Below are 22105 nucleotides of genomic sequence, written 5' to 3' on the forward strand. Positions count from 1 at the left end.
CCTAATAGGTTGAGCAAGTGGCTGACATCCATATCTCGTAAAAAAACAAAATCTGTTAATACAAACCTCTACTCTGTGGAGGCCCATATGATCCTATTAGGATCGGACATGGTCGAAAAAAAAATAGTTTATTCATTGACATGTTTTCTTTTTCAAGTACATGCGGAATGTTTTTTAGTCATCTTTACATGATTTAAAAATATATTCATCCGACGCCATCACAAAATAAATTGACGTGTTCACACATCGACTCCGATTGGCGACAACTGCAAAATTTCGTTCCACATACTGTTGAAAATTATTTGCCGTTTCACTTATGTACGCTCTTAATTGATCATCAAATGTTGGTTCTAGCTTGTTTTTGAACCTCTCGAAAAATGTAGGTATCCGTAGGTATCGAAAAAGAGTAAAGAACTTTTCCAAATCTTATTGGATAATAAAAATATATATCCAAAGAAACCTAAACACAAGAGCGTTTAATTTCGCTTTAAATAAGAAAGACAATATCCACCAAATATGTCAGCCGTCAAAAAAACGTTTTCAAGAGTTTTTCTTTTGGCTGTGGAAATATCGTTTGGTAATAAAATAACTTTTTATTGCTACGCTACCAAGAAAAAAAAGTTTTAGTCTTCGAGTCTTATGTCTCGTGTAATGTTGTTTGTCGTTCTTGCGAATCCTTTACACATAGTAAATACACATTTAGTCAATATGAAATGTTATATCAAGTGTATGCTTAAATATATCTGTATCTCAGAGCTAAACTGTCTTATTTACATTGTTGTCATTTTACAGGAAAACTGTAGTCAATTATCGCTATATTTTATTAAAATTTTTTACAGCCACAGTGACAACTGTATTATACAAATAATTACAAGATAAAAAGAACTTTTTATATACAAGGTTTTAAAATTTTCTGTTGAATCATATAAACTTGACTTGACTAGCTTAAACGATCAAATAAAAATGTACCTGATAGAAATAATACTGAAATGTCATCTTGACATTTCATATTGATTTCCATAGTAACGCACGTATATATTAATAATTTAGTTGCTAGGACCCCTGATCCCTAGCAACCAATAATAGTAAATTGGATTACTGATTTCTTCCGAAATAACTTTTCATACAAAACAGAATTAACTGAAAATGAATTCAATTCTACTTAAAGATGGCTAAAAGTATTTAAAAATGCATTGGCATCGTGTTCTGATATATTCTAAAAGTTTCAAATGTCTAGCTAGTCGGGAAGTTAGTTAAAATCGATTGCAAGATTTGTACTTGATAAACAACCACCGGACAAATAATAATACGGCCTAATAAAAACGTTGTAATAATTATGTTTCACATGCATTATAGCGATTTAAGTCAGTGCTTCTTAAACAGAGGAGCGAGGTCACCTAGGAGGTGTGAAGTTCATTTTATGAACCCGTGAAATACTATAAAAATATTCAAAAAAATCATAATAATGGCTCAGTAACTAACTGTAATGTTTATAGTTCTTCTTTTATGAAATTTCTTTTGTTTTGTATATTTTACTTAAAATAATATAAAGAGTAGGTGACAATATAATAATACTAAATTATCAAGATATAGGTAAAGTTTAATAATAATGCACATCAATATAACTGTCTCATCAAACATCAGTGCAGTGTTGTCAGATCGCAAGAGCGTGGTCTGGCATAAGAACAAAAATTTGGCAGTTACATATTATTGACGACTGTCTGACTTAATTCACTATTTTACAAAAATAAAATACAATCAGTAATTTGTTACTTGTCTAAATTTTATGTGTTGCTTTATATATTATAATTGTTAATACTAGCAGCTGAGCGTATTATGAACTAATTAAATCAATCGCCAACACGATTGAGTTGGTAGCTGAATCGTTCTGGGTAATTGCTATTTAAAATCGATGATTGCTCACGACAATCGTTAAATCTGGTTAGATCTGTGAGTTTGTTGGTATACTTATTAAACTTTTAGAGAGTTTCTTTCAATTCGATTGCCATTTAACGAACTTAAGCCCGATGATAAAATAGTTTAAGGCTATACGTCAGTTGAGGCATGGTCTAAAAAGATCGTGGCTAGGCGATGCGCCTTTGCAAATGATGCGTGCCGAACGAAATATAATTTGTCATATAAATCCGAAATGCGTCCATTTAATGTTCTGTTTATTGTTCTATTAGTAACAATAATAATATATTCATTGACATGTTTTCTTTTTCAAGTAAATGGGTAACGTTTTATATTCATCTTTTTACATACAGATACGATTTAAGAATTATTACCCCCGTCACCATCACGAAACAAATTGACGTGTTCACAGCTCGACGTTAGTTCTCCGATTGCCAGCGAGTCCAAAATTTCGTCGCACCTATAGTTAAAAATTATTTGCCGTTTCACTGAAGTTAGTCTTAAGTAAAAAAAAATATCTCGTCTGTAAATTTACATATATTATGAATCATAGGAAAATTTATATTATAAATTTTCTATTATAACGTGTAACGGAAGTTGATTTTATGCTAGCCTTGAAAGAAAACAGATGATATTGTTATCTCAGCGTTATAGTTATTTGATACTACCTACCTACGTCTTTCTAAATTATATAAGTTAATAAAATTAGTTGAGCCAATCAAAAGTGAAGTTAGTAGACTTCGTGCTTCGTTAATATCAGTAGGAAGTAAGTCTAGCAACAGACTCTTTTTTATATAATAGTTTAGAAGGTTATAATAATATAATACATTTCGCTACGTCCTGGGGAACTTCTTGCAAGAATTAGTTTTTGGTATTCCATTAATACTGAATGACAATACTGACATACATACTTTTACAGTACGTATTGTAATAACTTTTAATCCTATATATAATGTTCAGGATTGTCGAATATAACTTTATAGATTGTACATTATTTATTATTTTATTTTAATGTTTTAACTTATTTTATTTTTCACTCATATTTTCGTTTCTATTCGTATTTATATTTGTTTGTCCATCATGTGGTAATATTGTTTATTTTTTACCACGTTTTTATTAGCTCGTATCCTTGTTTGTCCAATTGGACGATTGAAGATTTTTAACTTATTTCCCGACTAGCTAGACATTTGAAACTTTTAGAATATATCAGAACACGATGACAATGCATTGTTTAAGCAGAATTGAATTCATTTTCAGTTATTCTGTTTTGTATGGAAAGTTATTTCGGAAAAAAATTGTAAAAAGTAAAACACTATTATTGGTTGCTAAGGGGGTCCTAGCAACTAAACTATTAATATATACGTGCGTTACTATGGAAATTAATATGAAATGTCGAAATGACATTTCAGTATTCTATATTTATTCAGTAGGTATTTCTATCAAGTATAAAAAAAGTATTTATTAATACATAGAATTATCAAGTTTATATGATTCAACAGAAAACCGTGGTATATAAAAAGTTCTTTTTATCTTGAAATTATGATTAAATTTTATAAATGAATTATAAAAATATTGATTAATCGTAAACATTTTTTTGGTTTTATATTGAAATGTAATTGTAAATACTTATTGCTTCATATTATAAAATGTAAATCTCTGCAAAGAAAATCAAGCGCCATTATCTTGGAAAAAGGCTTTTCGAGTTGTTTCCCTATTGAAATATGGTATCGAAATGTCTATGAGGGAGCGAAACTTAAAAGAAATACGGTTGTGAATTTGAAAAATAAACTGACACGCCATTGAAGGAATAGTTTATTTTAAGCGGGTCGTGAAAGAAAACAAATAATAGGATAGGTACTCTCATAAAAGCTTGAGAGATGTTTACATTGTAGTACTAGCATATGAGTGTATTAAAAAAAATATTAAACTACATTACTTATAATTTGTGACACATTGACTGAAAGGTATACGTAAGTATATTGTCTGGTGTTTTTGGTGGTTATCAAAATAATTTATGTTATTGCAGAACTAAGCTATTTACATCCAAGATGTTGACAGATGTTACTTTTTTTTAGTATTGTTACGAGTATAATAATCATGGATGTGAGCTCAAATCTCATTCGGTCCAAATAGAATTTTGTCTATTGAATGTACTCGTATGTTTTTGTTGTTAATATAATATCGTGAAATTGTTATTGTTTACATATATTCTGAGAGAGTATATTATAACCAATAGAAAAAATCTTTTTTGAAAAAAGTAAGCCACCCCACCTCGCCCGGGAATCGAACCCTGCATCACCCGGGTAAACGCCCCATCCGTCGCATTTAACCAATATGCTACGACGTGACATACTAATTGCGACAAATTTTAACTATTGGTCAATTTTAATACCTACTCATCAGCGCTCTTCCAAGTCAAGCTACTTTGGCAGTCGATATTTGTTTCTTTAATCAAAGTAGGTAACTATTTACTATTATTTCGATTACTAACCGACGTCGTGGAATTTCTCCAATATTTTTTAGATGTAACTACTTGCATTTGCTAATAATTTATTCAATAATCAGAATGATATATTCTTAAATCTTGTGAATTATTCGTTGAATAAAAGAAATAGTTAATTATAAGTTATTGTTTACTATTTGTATTGCAACCATAGAAGTCATTATAGTGTTCGAATTTGATTCAATCATTGAATGTAATGCACAATGTACATTATTGTGGAAGCACTAAGCTCACACGTTAATGCTTCCACTCTATTAAATTTTAAACACTATAGTAATTAACTGTTAATCCGACCGTGTCAGCATATTATTATGTGCTGACAAGACTTCATTCACCCTTTCGTTCAAGCCATTAGCCCCATAACATAATATAATATACTCCATACAGTATATCAAGTATATAGGTAACTGCAATATCATTAATTGTGATAAAATAACCTAAGAATAGATACATTCACAATTCTTTGAAACACACCAGTGCGTAAAGCGTCAATTACATTGAGCTTCTTTACGAGCTGTTTGTGGGCGAATTTATAATCTGCCTGTAAAGTCGCCCAGTGTAATCATCGAACAAGCTAACAAGCAGGTTGTAAACATTCTACCGAGAAAAGTTGTAAGCCGGTCAACTTTACATGCTACACGCCGGCGTGTGGAACTACTGCGTCTGCGCAGTAGCAACCTCCCGGTAAAAAAACGAACTACGTTCTGTCAAAATAGTCGCTGGCTTGTGGCTTCTTAGCGAATGGAAAGTTTTGTGTGTAATCATCAAATCGCAGTAGCTGAATCGCCCGCTTTTAAATTCGCCAACAAACAGCTCGTAAAGAAGCTCAATGTAATTGACGCTTAAGATGCTGATCTTTCGCCTAGAACCTCCGGGTTTGATTCCCGATAAGAACACAATATTATATTAATGTGATTTTCTCAAAGCCTGTGTTTCTGATTGTTTCACTTCTATTAATAAATATACTACTATCATTGGTCCTCTAAGCCATTGTTTCTAAAACTTATGTAGGTACTGTGTATGTTTTCTATCCTGCAACGAACAATAATTAATTTTCAATTAGTAAAATAAAATCCTACATATTATAATATCTCAATCATAAAAACATGCAAATAGATTTAAGTCTTGTACTATTCCATTAAAGTCGTTTTTTGCGACCCGGGTTTCGTCTTTCGGCATCTTCACGCGCCGTGTACACTCACCAAAGGTAAATACACACTGACAACGAACACTCTTAACTCTAGTTTATATAATAAATCAATACAATAAAGTAGGTAAAAACTCCATTACCTACCTATCAAGTCAAAGGTCACAAAAAATACAACAAACAAATTATGAATAGTTGAAGTGTTTGTAAAAAACCTAATTACTAAAAACCCTATCTTATTAATAACAATACACTCAATAGCATATTATAATAAATCGTCAAAGCCTAATAATAGATCATTATTCGTTATAAACAATAAAAATACTACACTCAAGAGGTGTAAATCGTCAATTCTAAGAAAAATGGTCATATATTGGAAAATAATTAATGGAGTTAACAAATGAGATATTAGTCTTTAATAATACTCTTCCGTGGTACCTACTTTTTTATAACATTATTTTTAAAACTATACACATAAACTCACCTAATATAATATTATATAATATGTATATACACACCTATACATACCTAAATCCTCATCCATACATATATAAATTTGTATCAATAGTACCTTCAGTCGATAGTATTAATATTATAAAAACATGCTTTGAAAACTGGAATTAAAAAATAAATCATTCACCATGCATGTCCATTAATTTTTAAGCTATCTTCTATTAAAAATCATACATGTTTAATAAAGCGATCATTAATGACAGAATTTATTGAAAGCTTTCCCATGAATAAAATACTTTATATTATGCAGATATATTCAGAAAAAATATTATTATGTCAGCTGGGCTTTTATTATACAATGTCAATTGGATGACAAATATTTTCATATATGAACTTGTGTTGGAATCTTTTTTTAAGCAATAGGCCTTTTATACAATTTTATCGAGGCTTTGAATGCGACTCATTATTTATAACCATGTTATAATAATATTACCTATTTTTTAAGTGAGGATCCATGGTTCAATCTATCTCAAAGACATTTGGCAATTGCACCACTTTTCTGTGTGGTTAAAATTTAGGGTATTGTACCGCTCTAATTCAACGTCATCATATTATCCATCGTATTCTATCATAGCCTGAATATTAGCTTTAGCTAATTTCTGCTGAGAGACAACTAATACGTCAAACCATGTCGTCAGGCAGGTTGAAGATAGACTGGATACTCCATTTTCTCTCATTTAAGATGTCCTTGTTGTGGAGTTCTATCTAGGGATTGCAATACCGAATAAAAATATCAATACCGGTTTTTCGATATTTATTATTAAATACCGGTATTAATACTGGTATTTCTTAAACATTAAAAAAACAGAAGTAGGTGCTTATCAATAAATATAATAAATTTTTTAAAATAATATTTTATAGCAAAAACCTACATACCTACACTTATTATGTTGACATTTAAAAATATGTATTGATCATAATAGTGATTTTTTACAAATAATTTGAATATATTGATAATTTTAATTAAAGCCCACAAAAGTTCATCAAGTGCAAATAAGTCCGGCTGCAGGAAAAGCTTCTTAAATTCAACGCTTATAGAATAATAATTGAACATTTTTGTCACGGATGTCTTCTATTTCGAAATAATATCATGATAATTCATCGCGATAATTACCTACTTATATAAATATATTTGATGACATTTTTTTTATTATTTTTTCACCTCTGTTGGATTCACTCAATATATTATTTTCATTTTAGCAGCACATAACTTATAATTCATTTTCCGAAATTTAAACGAGTGTGCTTTCTAATACCAAAAATTCCGGTATTTTTAATTTTTAAAACCGGTATTTCGGTATTGATAAATACTAGAATACCGGTTTTTAAATACCGGTATTGCAATTCCTAGTTCTATCGACATATTGTGTTGGCATTTTAATTTAGTTAAATAGCTTAAATTTATAATTTTTTTAATATTTTTTTATCTATTTCAAGACTTTCGTTTATAATAATAATTGTATACCTAATTTGTATTCTTTTATGTATTGGATAATAGCTGTAATAGCATAATACTCTTTTTTAAATAAATAAATCTGATTAATATATTACGGACAATCAATGGTTTTGGCATATTAATTATTAGCAACTAATTAAAACATGCAAAATCTCATTCTTGTACATAACTGGGAAAGTACCTAGTGGATTTGAGGTCTTTTAAAGTATTTAGACTCAAATATATTATTATGAATGCATTTTCTATGATGTCCCATGATTGTAGAATGTTCTCTTTTCCGAAATCGTGTATATACGAATAATAAATTCGTTTTTATAGAATTCACCGATTTCGTTAAACTTTGTTATGTTGGTAGTTTCGGCAAGACAATCGGCGTATCCGGTCCCGCCGCATTACGTCCCGCCCGAATTTCATTTCCGCTCAAACGAAAATGAAAGGCCAGGGAGGTAATATGATAACGATTGAAAAAAAACAGCCCATTGATTATATTTGCCATGAAAGCAAAATGTGTTCTCTGTGTGGATTCGGAATAAAGGGTATCGGGCATCGGCTATATTCGTATTTTTTTTTTCGTGCCGAACTAGCTTCAACAGCAAAAAAGGCACGTGTCTCAATTTTGTTTTTTAAATAGCATGGCAATCAATTTTTACAATATATTTGAATATTTTTAAGTTATAATATAACTTAATATCTATAATTGGAAGTATTTATGCAAACACAATCCAACCCACACGTGTGTAGTTCTACGAAAATTCAGTATTTGACTTTAGATTGATTTAAAATGATGGGTAAAATTTTATTAATGTATCCCATCACATGTTTAAATTAAATAATCACACATCATATTTTTTAAATCAATTGTCTCAAATATTGATTTTTCTCCGAAAAGTATACGTGTGGGTTGGATCTTGTTTGCAGAAATACGTCCAATTATTGTAGATGACGACGGTAATTAATAATATTCAAGTAAATATTCTTCTCTTTCTTCTTAAGCCGGGTACTCATTAGCGAGCCGTAACTGTAACCGTTCCAAATACTGTAACAAACTCTAGGTGCGAACTAATTATTTGACGTCCATACTGGTTACTGTACCTGCAACGGTCACTGTTACGATTCGGTAATGAGTACCCGGCATTAGATATCTCTTTAGGTTGAACCGAGCGCAAATATAGGGAGATCTCGGTTCCGGACCGTCCCAGAAATTAAAAAAAATTACGCATTTTAAAACTAAATAGGTGAATGCACTATCACTTATATTGGTTATATTAACCCATAGCTTACGGGCCGCATAAAATTGTGTTTTTGCTAATTACTTTTCAAATGCAAATTAACACGTTATTTACAAAATTAATTAAAAGGGCCCGTAAGCATTGTGTTAAAAGAAACGTTTGGTTTTAATATTGCCATGCGTCATGTCTCATAGATAGGACAGTGCGGCGCGGACGACTGCAGAATATAGGATTATAGATTACAGGCATATGATTACCACTTGTTGATGTGATTGGTCGCAAAAATTTACATCTCTTACCTCAATTACCAACATTTATAGCGGTATTTTTTTAAAGTCTTTTTACATATAAACACACCACATGGTGCAGATTTAGTGATGGACATTCTGTCCAGCGTGGCTGATTTAAAAATGTAAATCATATGAAGATTATGCACTTTTAGGGTTTCATAATATATAGGAAATAGTGAATTTAATGTACGTATCTATATTTTCAATCTTTCAATGTGTGCTTTGTCCAGTGAAATGACTTAATAACTTGGGTAAATGGCTAACAATCATTCCTTGTAAAAGAGTGTATCAATACGTTTTCTCACTGTAGAGTAGTTATGGGAAACGAGTCACTCAAATACGAACATATAAGTCTTCATTAAATTGTATGTGTCGATCTGATTAATTAAGGCAATGAGGCCATTTTAGTGACGACACGTTCACTGAAAGCACTCTGACTCATTTATGTTTTAAAAGCGCTCACGAATGACGTACACTGAATGGAAACATCGGTTTTTATCAACAATGCTTTGAGTCATATCAGTCAGTATATCATAAATATGTAACTAGGGTTTCCAATCCCAGGATCCCGGGATCCCTAGCTATTCTCAGTACCTATGAATCCATCCTATGAATTTTCGGGATTGATTTTTTAATCAAATTTTATGGAAAATAAAATAAATACGAAAATATAACAGAAAAAAAACTTTTAATAACAAATAACTACATTAGAAATAAACTGAGTTTGAATGAAGTTTGATTTATGGGCATTTTCGCCAAAGTTTGTACATGTTTGAAATTTGGGTAATATTATTTTTTCACTCAAATTAACCATTTTTATATAGCTAGCAGATTCCTTGTTCTATTGCTGAATTGGTGATAGCAATTTTTCAGCAAAATATTGATTAATACAATATTTATATCATTTTTATTATGAAATTGGGCATAATAAGTTTCCGTTCCGTGACTACGAAACTTAGCTTTTAAAACATGAATGAAACACTTTTTATCACTTAAAAGAGCTCTATTAGATTAAAAAAACCATACACTTCAAAATAAAACTACAAATAGTCAAAAAATATTATTGAATTTTAATTCTTGGGCACATTTCGTTCCCCTCCGTTACCCTATGTCTATAATGGCAGAGCATTTTTCCTTTAGTATTTGAAAAAACCAATCAATGTTCGTTCTGCTATTTTTTTAAAGACAATAATCACTTTTACTAAATTTTATTGGAAAAATAAATAAGTTTCGTTATTTAATAATCAAATGAAAAATAGTTAACGTTCAACTTTTTTGGGGACATTTTCGGAATGGAACGAAATGGTAACGGAGTGTAATTTGTAAAGCTTAAGTTACATGTTACCATAAAAACAAATTTTTGTTTTATGAAATTTATTTGAATTTTTTGATAGACAGATAAATATTCAACGTGCGTCAAAATAACAAAACAAATCAAACTTAATCACTAAAATAGACATATTTTATAATAAATTTCACAATACTTGTAAAATAAGGTAGGTAATAATTTTGACACACTATACATTACCATAACTTTATTTGGCATTTATATTATTTGTAACTCAGATAAAAAATATTTTTAAGCAAATTAACAATATATGAAAAAAAAAATCAGCAAGGGATTCAGACGCGAGTTCCTAGCGCGGCACGGAGTATATAACTTTTACGAAAATAATTATAGTCAAACTCGGTTATTACGATCTCTGACATAGCGAGATCTCGGATGTAATAACGAAACATTTGTTGACAATTGGTTTATGATTTTCGCCATACATTTAATTCTTTCACTGTTATAACGAGCAACTTATCGGATATACCGAGCTAAAATACTGTTAATGTGTCGACCGTTTTAAAACATTTCGACCCTAAGCAATAAAATCCGATTGGACAGGATGCCGCCGGGGTCGGATTACGTTTATGACACTAGTAAAGTGTCTAAGTACCTACCTTATTGGTGTTTCACCGACAATAATAAAAAAGTATCCACGCATATGGTTGAAAAATCCAAGGTTTGTGAAGTCCGTAGGTACCTACCAGCGTTAATTACAATAAACAACTTCTTTTGTAGTTTATGAATGCCATGCTCGTTTCGGGGATTTTTACGATGGTTTCCAAATTTTTTATTTTCGGCTTTTTGTGTAATGTGACATGCTCATTTAAAAATACCTATTCTCTGATATAACGAGTAACGCTTATAACAAGCAAATTCAGTCGGTCCCATCTTCCTCGTAATAACCAAGTTCGACTTTATGTTGTCTTGAAATTTAATTGTATTCATCAACATAAAATGTAGCTATACAGGTTGATTGTAATCAAGACGTACTTTTCTGACATTTCGTGAATACCTACAGTTCTAGGTATTAAATCTAATCGAGTACACATTTCTGTTAAACGTGACAAAAAAATACTTTTTCATACATTTTTATAAATTTCTATGCCTAAAATGTATGGAGAAGTTTTAAAATTTTGGTGGCGTATAACAGAAAGAGTATGACAGAGCCAGTGCCTGTCTCGCAATTATTTCAGTCTGGTGTTTTTTCTTTTCCTTCTGTTGTTTTTTTTTATCTCCATACTTTTATGTGCGCTATTTTTGCGTATTCAGACATATCACATACTTTTTTAATCTTTATTATATTATTATATTATAGTCAGGTTATTTTTTATATTTTTTAATGAAAATATTTTTGTTTTTCATACGAACAGACAAAATAATTTTTTTTATAATCTATGAAGAACTAAACACACACTGTAAACCCAACTTTATGCATGCCATTTCGTTACTTTTACATTCCACATATACGTTACCACCAATATAGTTTCGGAGTGGAAGTAACGGATTCTGTTTCAGAAGTGTTTGAAGCCAAAATTTAGCTTAGTTTTATTGTTAAACCTGCGATATGTTTTATTATATCTGTAGTATGAAAGATAAGCTCCATATGTGTAGTATGTGAAATAGAAATATGTGTTTTCTTACCTTATAAATCGTGGTAACAGTAGTGGAACTTCTTAAATGACCAACCCAGAAAGCAACCTGTTCCGATAGCGATACCGACACACACCAACAATTTAAAGTGTACATGGCGATCAGTGTTATACAAAAATGTTGCTACATTAAAAAAAAACATATTTATAGTGAAAATTTTTCGCCTTCATGCTAAAATCGTGGTAACGGAATGTGGAGTTCCACTTTTTCAAATATCCTGGGACACACTTTAAACGTGATTTTTTTTCAATATTGGTACAAATTTACGAAAAAACTATATATTTTCCAAAAATATATAATGTAAGCTGTTGAAAACACTACGAATTTAATTTTACACACTCAAAATTAATGACGAAATCAGACTTTGTTTATTTGAATTTATGGGTGGGACATGGTAAAAACGCACTACCTTTCGATCTAAATAATCAATTAAAAATATATACAGGTCAGATAGTTGTATTTAACTGATTGAATAGAGTAAATTAATAAATTTGCATGTTAAAAGTACATAACTTTCCAACATTTTATAATATAATAACTATGAAAAAATCAATCAAAGTCATGGGACATGCCAAAAACGCAATGTACAAACTTTGGCGAAAATGCCCTTATACCCATGTGTAAGTTGCCGATTCATTTTTTTTTTACTAAAATTAATAAAAATGAGAAATATTGGAAAAAACAATGCTTCGCACTATTAACAAAGTAATTCCACCATGATCTTATACGTTTTGCGGCAGTTTCATATTTGGATGACTAATTAGATTTATAAGGCGGAAAGGCCAAAAGTACACCATGATTTGTTTCACTATTTTAAATCTCGTTAACCCATTCATTAAGTCTTTACTATCAGAAACAGCAATTTCATATTAAATTCACATTATTATTTATATTACAATATTATTTACTCTATTAAACTTATGTATTTCCAAGATTGAACGTATACAATATTAACAATACATGTCTTAAACAATATAAATTATACTAGATTTATTTTTGACCGATTTTATCAATGTTATTTGTAAATAAAAAAAAATATATTAACAATGGAAAAAAATCCAATTCCGGGACCAGTCCCGGGATCCCGGGATTGTCAAATTGTAATCCCGAAATCCTGGGATCAGAATTTAGGCTCGGGATTGGATTCCCTATATGTAACAAATACCGAGAAAGAACATTCGCAATGAAAAATGGGAAAGTATCAGCGCTGCAGGAGAAAAATTATCGACGAGATAAAGAATTTATAGTTAACCAATTGTTTAGTGTATATTTAAAATGACAAAAAGCATATAGGTAGGCACTTACATAATATAAAGGATATCACAAAATTTATTACATGGATCATAAATTAAATTGATACTTAAGACTTCCGTGAGTTGCATGATGCTGACTTTTATACAATACATTTTCCTTGCCATATTGTTAGTCGATACATCATAAACTTATGGATTAATTTCACGAAAAAAGATATGGACCCAATATTAAAAATTTCGGTCAGCAGTATTTTTTATTTGAGATTGGCAACATTTCGATTTGTTTTGATTTTATCCAAATATTTTTCGAAGCAGGCAGAACCACGGTTGAGTGCATTCAAAAATCATGATAAGTGGATGCTTTCAGAAAAATATGTAGATATTGAATATTATCTGAAATCAGAATAAATTGATCTTTCGACTACTATTAAAGAGGCAGCCTTTTTATATTTATTTATTCACTTCTAATAGTGGCAGGTTGTCGATCAAATGATAAATAAAGAATTGTTTACAAAACATGATTTATTATGATAGTTTTTTCTTTTTTTAAATTGGGTATAGGTACAATCCGATGTGGATTTTGGTTGCCTCGCGAAAGGGGTTTTAAAGATGATAGCGACTTGCTCATCATCATCACCTGCCTGAATCTATACACTGCTGGATGATACCCTCTCCAAGTTGATTCCACTTCTCTCGGTCTTGGGCGTTGCGTTGCCACGTACTTCCGCAGAACTTAACCATTACATCTATCCAGCGGCCTCTACTTTGTGGACGTTTTGTACCTCTTTGGTACCACTGGATGACTTGACTTGTCCAACGATTGTCCCTTCTTCGAGCTATGTGTCCAGCCCATTTCCACTTGAGATTTTTAACGAACTCTATTACATCACACACCCTTGCCTGTTTTCTTATCCAATCATTCCGCTTTTTATCCTTTCACGTTATACCCAGCATGCACTTCTCCATACCACGATCTGATATTTGAAGTCTCTGGATCTCTCTTTTACTTAGGGTCCATGTTTCACACGCATATGTGATTACGGGAAGCCCACACTGGTTGAACACTTTGCGCTTTAGGCACAGTGGGAGGTCATATTTGAAGACATTATTCAGGCGGCCAAAAGCACTCCAGCACAGCAGTGACTTGTTCAATATATCATATCTGTGCACAGAGACAGGTTGAAATAACGTAATTTTGTCACTCCGCGGATTCAAACCCGAAACTCACGACATCATAAGCTGACACCTTGCCATTCGTCTATTGCAGGCTTGTTGTATTAAGACGATACATCAGTGAAACGGTAAATAATTTTCAACTATAGGCGCGACAATATTTTGGACTCGCTGGCATTCGGAGAGCGAACGTCGAGGTGTGAATACGTCAATTTGTTTCGTGATGGCGACGGGGGTATTAATTCTTAAATCGCGTAAAGGTGACTAAAAACGTTACCCATTTACTTGAAAAAGAACACATGTCAATGAATATATTATTATTGTTACTAATACAACAATAAACAGAACACTAAATGGACGCATGTTGGATTTATATGATAAATTATATTTCGTTCGGCATGCGTCATTTGCACCCGCGACCCGCAATCCGCGCATCGCCTAACCACGATCTTTTTAGATCATGCCTAAATAATAAATTGAGGTATAGCCTTAACTTAATAGTTAATATCTAAATACTTATTTTACTATGAGACGAAAATATTAGTTATTATGCCATTCGCTCAATCTATTTTTTCAATTTCTTGGTTTCTAATTAATTGAAAACGATTTGATAATTTTATATTTATTGTTCTTTGACCATATCCATCTATATCAGATCGTCGTCTCCAATCACTGTCCTGGAGTGCTGCCAGAATCCGGTTGGCAAGCCAGATTAAAAATTCTCTTGAGGTATCCATAACAAGTGGCTGAGCAAGGTCCAACGTCGCTTCTTCACTCTCGCAGATGAGAAGTTGCATGATGCTGACTCTTATCTCCTTGTTACCATTAAATTGAAATATTTACCATAGGTCAATAATAATATGAACATAACTCGAAGACACTAAAATCAATTAAAATTTAAAACAAATTCTATCAAGTATCCTCAGTTGATATTGATATATTTTTTTTATAAAGATAGAAATCGAGGTAGAAAACCAATACAGTATAATACATTTTTGTGAACGGTTAGGTTAGGTTAGTCTTATAAACACCTTCGGTAAACTCAATGTCTCGTAAACCCTCCAGGATCAACTACTCAGCTTACTATATTATATTAGTGTAAGTTTTATTTCCATTATTGGTATGAGTAGCAGTTGCGAAGACTCCATATTAGTCGATTATTTAAAGCCTACCTTATTAATTGATTATTTGATATTCTATAAAAATAATTTTATTTGCCAACAACAGATGTCGTATTCGTGGGAATGTATTATAAAGATTACAAAACAATCTGCAAAGGTTTAAAAATTTGACGTAAATAAATGTCGGATTATTTGTCATGGAATTGTGATATTTTTTCCTATGGACTTTACATCACGTGACCTCAGGTCAATATTATTGTCATGACTGCACTTTGTCAAAAATACTTAATAATTAGATAATCAAAAAAAAATTCTATTGCGGGTAATCGCATATTAATAGTATCGCTCAATTTTATGCCGTCAGTGAGTTTTTGAAGTTTCATCGAATTAGTGTGTCGTTGTCATTAGTGTGTACCTATTCATTAGTAGTAATAAGTATACCTGACAAGTGTGCTCTTTTTCTCAGATCATCACAGCCTACATCTTTCCAAAAGTCACCTTTCGCCACTGATGAATAGAATGAGGCAATTTTCACACATTGGTTGGCGCAATAAAAAATCGGACTTTGATACAATCTATCTTACATGGCAAAAAAAAACTCACTCTCGTGCCATAATAAAAAGCGACACATGCGAGGTAGGTGTGTTTATGGGCCGAATATTATTATTATGTCAGTGGGGACATATTCATATCGAGGACCCTCCATATAAAGTGTATTTTCTCATTTCGGCAGATTTACGTGTCAGACACGGGGGTGGTAAAGTGTCGGGATTATGACAACCCCACGGCGAGTTGGCCAGTTTATGAACTGAACGGTGCCCATGGACCAGGGGAAGGAGACCAGAAAGTTACGAAATTTTTATAGATCTAAAACTTTTAAATGCTGACGCTGTTCACTCGACATTTATTTCACTTATCACAAGTATACTTTATAATACGTATATATATTTTTTAAATATGAAATACTTACTTAGCGTGTCATCTAAATGAAATTGCTTCTCTCAAAAACATTGTAGTGGATATCATCTTATAGGTTATCTTTGGCAGATCGTCTATACATTATTTTTTGACTGTAATATATTGTTGATGTTTAAAAGATAAAATAAAATTGCCTCTCAGCTAATTATAAAGTCTTTTGTCTGGGTTTCAAGAGATTTGAACCCCAGGGATCCTCTGATTTGAAGACAGTGGTTGAGATCGGTCGTAACTTGACTGATAAAACAGGTGAGTGTCGCTCAACTGAGTATCTGAGACAGCTAATAATTATAGATACTCAAGAAAGTAATGCAGTTATTTTGTATTTTATTGAGGTATCCAGGTGACTGGATGAGATATTCTATATACTAAAAGACACCCAGGATATTAATATTGTTATAAAATATTATTTAATTCCATTACTTAGTAATTGCTATTTTTTTTGCAATATTTGTTGTTTTTATTTAATAAAACGCATTTTTTTTGTAGTACTTATTCCACTTTTAAATACAATGCAGTTCCACCATGAATTGACAGTTAACAAAATAAAAGAAATTTGCAATATTTATTTATTTCTTTAAGAAAACAAAACATTGTGAACATATTACTCTCACAAGAGAGAAGAAGATAATAATAATAATAATATAAAAAAACATAGATAATTTATACAATAAAATAAAGCTTCAAAAACAAAATGCAAAGTACATCGTTGAAAATGTCTATGTGTTTAGAGAGCGCATTTACTAATCTTGCACCCCTCGCTAATAGTGCCCGATAGGCTTCACCAGAAGAAACAGTTCTAACCCAGAATAGGTCATGGCTACAACCAGGGAGGTAATTGACATGCACATATGAATTTAAATTCTTTATGACGCCAGGATTGGAAACGATTCCTCGTGTTAGATAGCAGGCAAACATGTTTCAAGAGCAGAAGTGACCCATGAGATTCAAGAGAGTGAAAGTAAGCATGCCTTGTAGAAAGGCATATTTTGTGTTTAAAATAGTCTTAATAAATATATGTTATATCTGATTTGTTTTAATTAAAACCTATTCTTTATTATCTAAATTATAAAAAAAACATTGATAAATTAAGTAACATTTTATAAAATATTGTCGACCACTGCACATAGAAAATACCGACCCTTACAATATTATTTCCAGTAATATAATATAACGCGGTTCGAAATTCCAAATAACCTGAGTCGACTTTCCCGCTAAAAACCTAATCGGGCCAGAAAACGCCATGCCAATTGACGCGACTCGTGCCCGGAAATATATTAATTTATTAACCGTGTATACCTAGGACGATGCTTACACATATTATATTATATGTTACATATAAGAACTTGGAAGAACGTGATATGACATGCTTGAAACGTATTATAAAATAATATGCCCACTTACTGAAACTTTTCAAAAGCTAGTTAACGCTAACTGTTCTGTGGTGCTTCCAAATTTAAACATTTTATATGAGATGTATGAATATCAAATATATTTTATTAAGACCTCACGTGCCATATAAAGGTCGAAATAAAAGAATTTGGTGTATATTTATTTGGACCTAAATAATCTGTAGATTTTGTTACTAAGATAATATTATATTTAATTTTCAATATTTTCTCATCCTAGCAATCGACATTTTTATGATCAGATAAAATGTATTAATACAATAAAAGTCGTCGTTCTAAAATTGAGAATGAAGCAATATTACATTTTATAATCTATCCGTGAATACGACTACGGTGTAGCACGTTTTGAAAATGTGCACTATACATTTAGCTTAATGACCATTTAATATTACATAGTAAATCCATTCCATTATCTCGAAAATTAAATCGACACCACCCATGGTTTTTAGAAATCGTCTACAAGAAATCTATTTATGAAGTACGGTTTCAGATGATTGGATGATTCACAAAAAAATCAGGGTTTGGAGTACCGAACCGCCCCCAATTTTTATATAAAATACTATTGCTGTATGAGCACTTGTGTATAAATTTCATGTCTCTGGATATACGGGAAGTAAGTGGAATGTTTTTTTTAAGCGAGACATGCAAACATTACGACGTTGTAGATTTTATCTTACCTTCTTAGGCATGCTTATTACATGACTCCACGTGTTTTTAATCTCACCACATTCACAGATCGCGGATTCTTTCAAGTCCCACTCAAACGTCATAATAAGCACACACCAGACTCGGTTCAGACACACGCCATATTTGTGTGGAAGCCTAAAGCCAGCAAGCTCGCCCAGAGGATCCACAATTCGGCGGGAATTCCTCACGCCCGATGCTAACCAGTCACGTTGTCAGGCATCATCCTGCTCTCTGTCAGTCTAAAGCAGCTATCTTCTGAACTCCAAAAAGATTTCTTCTAGTGAAGACGCTTTGTTGATGGAGACATTATGTCAGCATAGAGCAGGAGGTTTTCGTTGTTTAAAAAATTTCAAATACTCTCTTGATGCTACTGTCTAAATGTGTTTTATTATTCTTTTCGCTTGCTGAAATCTTTTACCTCCAATATGCAGTCTCAATCACTAAAAAAACAGAAGTATCTACCAATATATATATATATATAAATATGTATATTATAAATATCTATAACATATTAATATTTTATAGCACGTGCCATTGCTGGTCTCCAGGGGCATTGAAGGTCAACGGAATTAAACCAGACATCGCGTAACCTGACAAAAAAAGTCATGTTAAACCTTTCACGTTAATTAATACATTTTGTTTCCACTTTCAATACCGAATATATCGGTATTCTCTGATTTTTAAAACCGGTATTTCGGTACTTATCGAAAAATACTGGAATATCGGTTTTGAAATACCGGTATTGCAATCCCTAGTACCTAGTAGACATTATTTAGTCTATATGTATTTTCGGCAACCGTGATTTTGTTTTGAACCATTTAAAGGGGGCACTTAATACAACATAATATCCCAAAAGCGTAACATTTCAATCAATCAATACAAATGCGCCCGGCTCAAGCAGAATTGATCGTTTTTATATTGGTCTTATCTATTTTTATATCATTCAAATGGTACAAAACACTTCTCGTCTTATTGGCACCAAATCCACCCTCGGGAAATTCATCGCACTTTCTTATGTGCAGTATATCTCTGTGGAGTAAAACCCTTACATTGTTTAATTTACAAAAAGCTCTCTATGTCTAGTTACAGCAATATTTTTTTTGTTTTTTTCAATAAAAAAATATAATTTTTTGGCTTAGGAAGCCATTTAAAACGTTTCACATCTTATAGATTTCAAAAAACTGACAAGGTTTCAATTCAACTTTCAATTCAATTTATTTTAATATATCGTGGACATTACAAATTATAAGTTTAAGATGTTCACAACATGAAACATTGTTGTAAATACAAAGAAAATGTAATAAAAGCGATAAAATGAAAATATGAAAAGAGGACATAATATAAACATACAAAAGCAGTGAAAATATAATTCTACATCTATAGTAGTTCAAAGAAATACAACGAGTTTGCTAAGTATACCCTATCTTAATAATTTATAAAATAGTGGAATAATAATATATTAACACCCGAAGCAATTTGGATGAACATAGTTATCGCCCTCGCTTTCTCATGGTTAATACAGCTTTCACCTAAGCTGGTTAAGGAAATAAACATATAAATACCTAATACTTCCTCTTAAAAATCACAATTAAAACATATTGAATGTCATGTTTTAGAGGATATTGTACATATAGCACTACAATGCCCTAAATATGAACTTCACAGAGTACAGCTGCGAATTGCGGATATCTATGAAAGTGTCGACGAATTGAAGGGTGTCCTGGCGGTGGGTAAGACGGAAGAGCTAGGCAAAATTGTAAAGTTATTTAACAGAATAGGAGTGAGGACCTGATCGACGGATCCCCTTCTAGAAGAGAAGGGGCGATATGACAGCGAGTTGCAGTCAAAGCCTCGGTAAAATCACAAAAAAAAACATATTGTATTTACGATTTTCATATTTTCACGAATCAATTCCTATGGGTTTTATGCTTCATGGCGTGATCGATTAAAATCCATCGACGTGTTAGATATACCTGGCATACCACCGTAATGTTTCTTTTATCAATGAAAAACTGCCGCTATGTAATTTAAATTGATACATGTGTATAATTATATTATTACTAGTTACATACAAACATACAATCTATTCAGAATTACGGTCTATCGATATTATTATATATTAAAGTTCAATTATCTCGAAACTATTAGTTTTGACTTGTCCCACTGTTGCTTTTAGATAGCGATACATCGCTCACCATTGTTTGTTTAAGGTAAAGCCATTGATTAATCAAAGTGTGGTACTCTTTAAAACGTGCAGCGCGGCGTGAGAATCTGTGGGCAATCGAGTCGAGATGAATCTGTTCGCACAAAGATTGTGTTTGCACGTCGGATAAGCACGCCTTATGACGGGTCGATGGGGGAAGATGGATTTCGCGGATTGATAATATAATTTGCATAATGTCAAACATTACAAAACACCGGGAATATTTTATCTTTCCATTAATTAATTATATTGACAATTGATTAGTAAATTTAAATATCGCTACCTGAAAGCAACAATGAGATGAGTCGAAAACACTTGTTTCAAGATAATTGATCTTAAATGTTTGTGTAATACAAGTCAAATGATTTTTCTGCGGTTTATATTAGATGATATTATTACGATCTGTTGTATACCATTATTAATTAACAGTGGACTCAGTTATTACACCGTTTTTTTTCAAGTTATATGATATGGCATAACTTTCAGCTATCAAATGGAATACTAATCTCAAAATCGACTTTTTTCACTTGATCTCACTGTTGCTTTCAGGTAGCGCTCATATAGAGCTATCCTGATACGACCAGTCCGCTGTAAGCCTCGGTACAGAAAGACGTTTTTTATACAGTCACGCATATAAGTCACATGCACCAGGATGTCATAGGTTTATAATTTGTTGAAGGATTTGTTTGTTGAGTATATAATAATACAACATTAAATAAAGATGACATTTTGACGTGTATATTTTCTTATTGGCTTATATAATTTCAATTTTTTTCAAAAAATAAAGCATAAAAATGCGCTCAAGTCTTCACGGATCATTATTCTATATGTGCTAGAGGTCGCCAAGTAAATTTAATGGCAATAGGCTGGATAAATACCGTCATATAGTGGTAGCGGAGCATTTAATTACTATTTAATTACCTCATTTAAATAACATGCTAAGTATATCAAATGGCCAATTAATTAGTATACGACAGGTGTGCCGTCCGCGTTAAAAGGATTTAAACAACAACAAGGATGCCCTTACATCCGTTGATTCGATAAACTCATAAATATAAGACTACGGGGAACTCGAGGACGCCTTTATCTAGCAGTGTATCTACTGATGATGCATAAAACCATGTGTTGTTTTGTTGGCTGTTTAAATCTCTATAAAGCAAATAATGCTTGTTTTCATTTTCGCATTATTGGTGGTTCCATAAAAAATCTTTTCAACCCCGAAAACACCGAAAATATCGCCGGCATAAAT

This window comes from Rhyacophila brunnea, unplaced genomic scaffold (assembly GCF_057557595.1).
Source record: "Rhyacophila brunnea isolate RB1 unplaced genomic scaffold, BYU_Rbru_1.0 scaffold_10, whole genome shotgun sequence".
Lineage (NCBI taxonomy): Eukaryota > Metazoa > Arthropoda > Insecta > Trichoptera > Rhyacophilidae > Rhyacophila > Rhyacophila brunnea.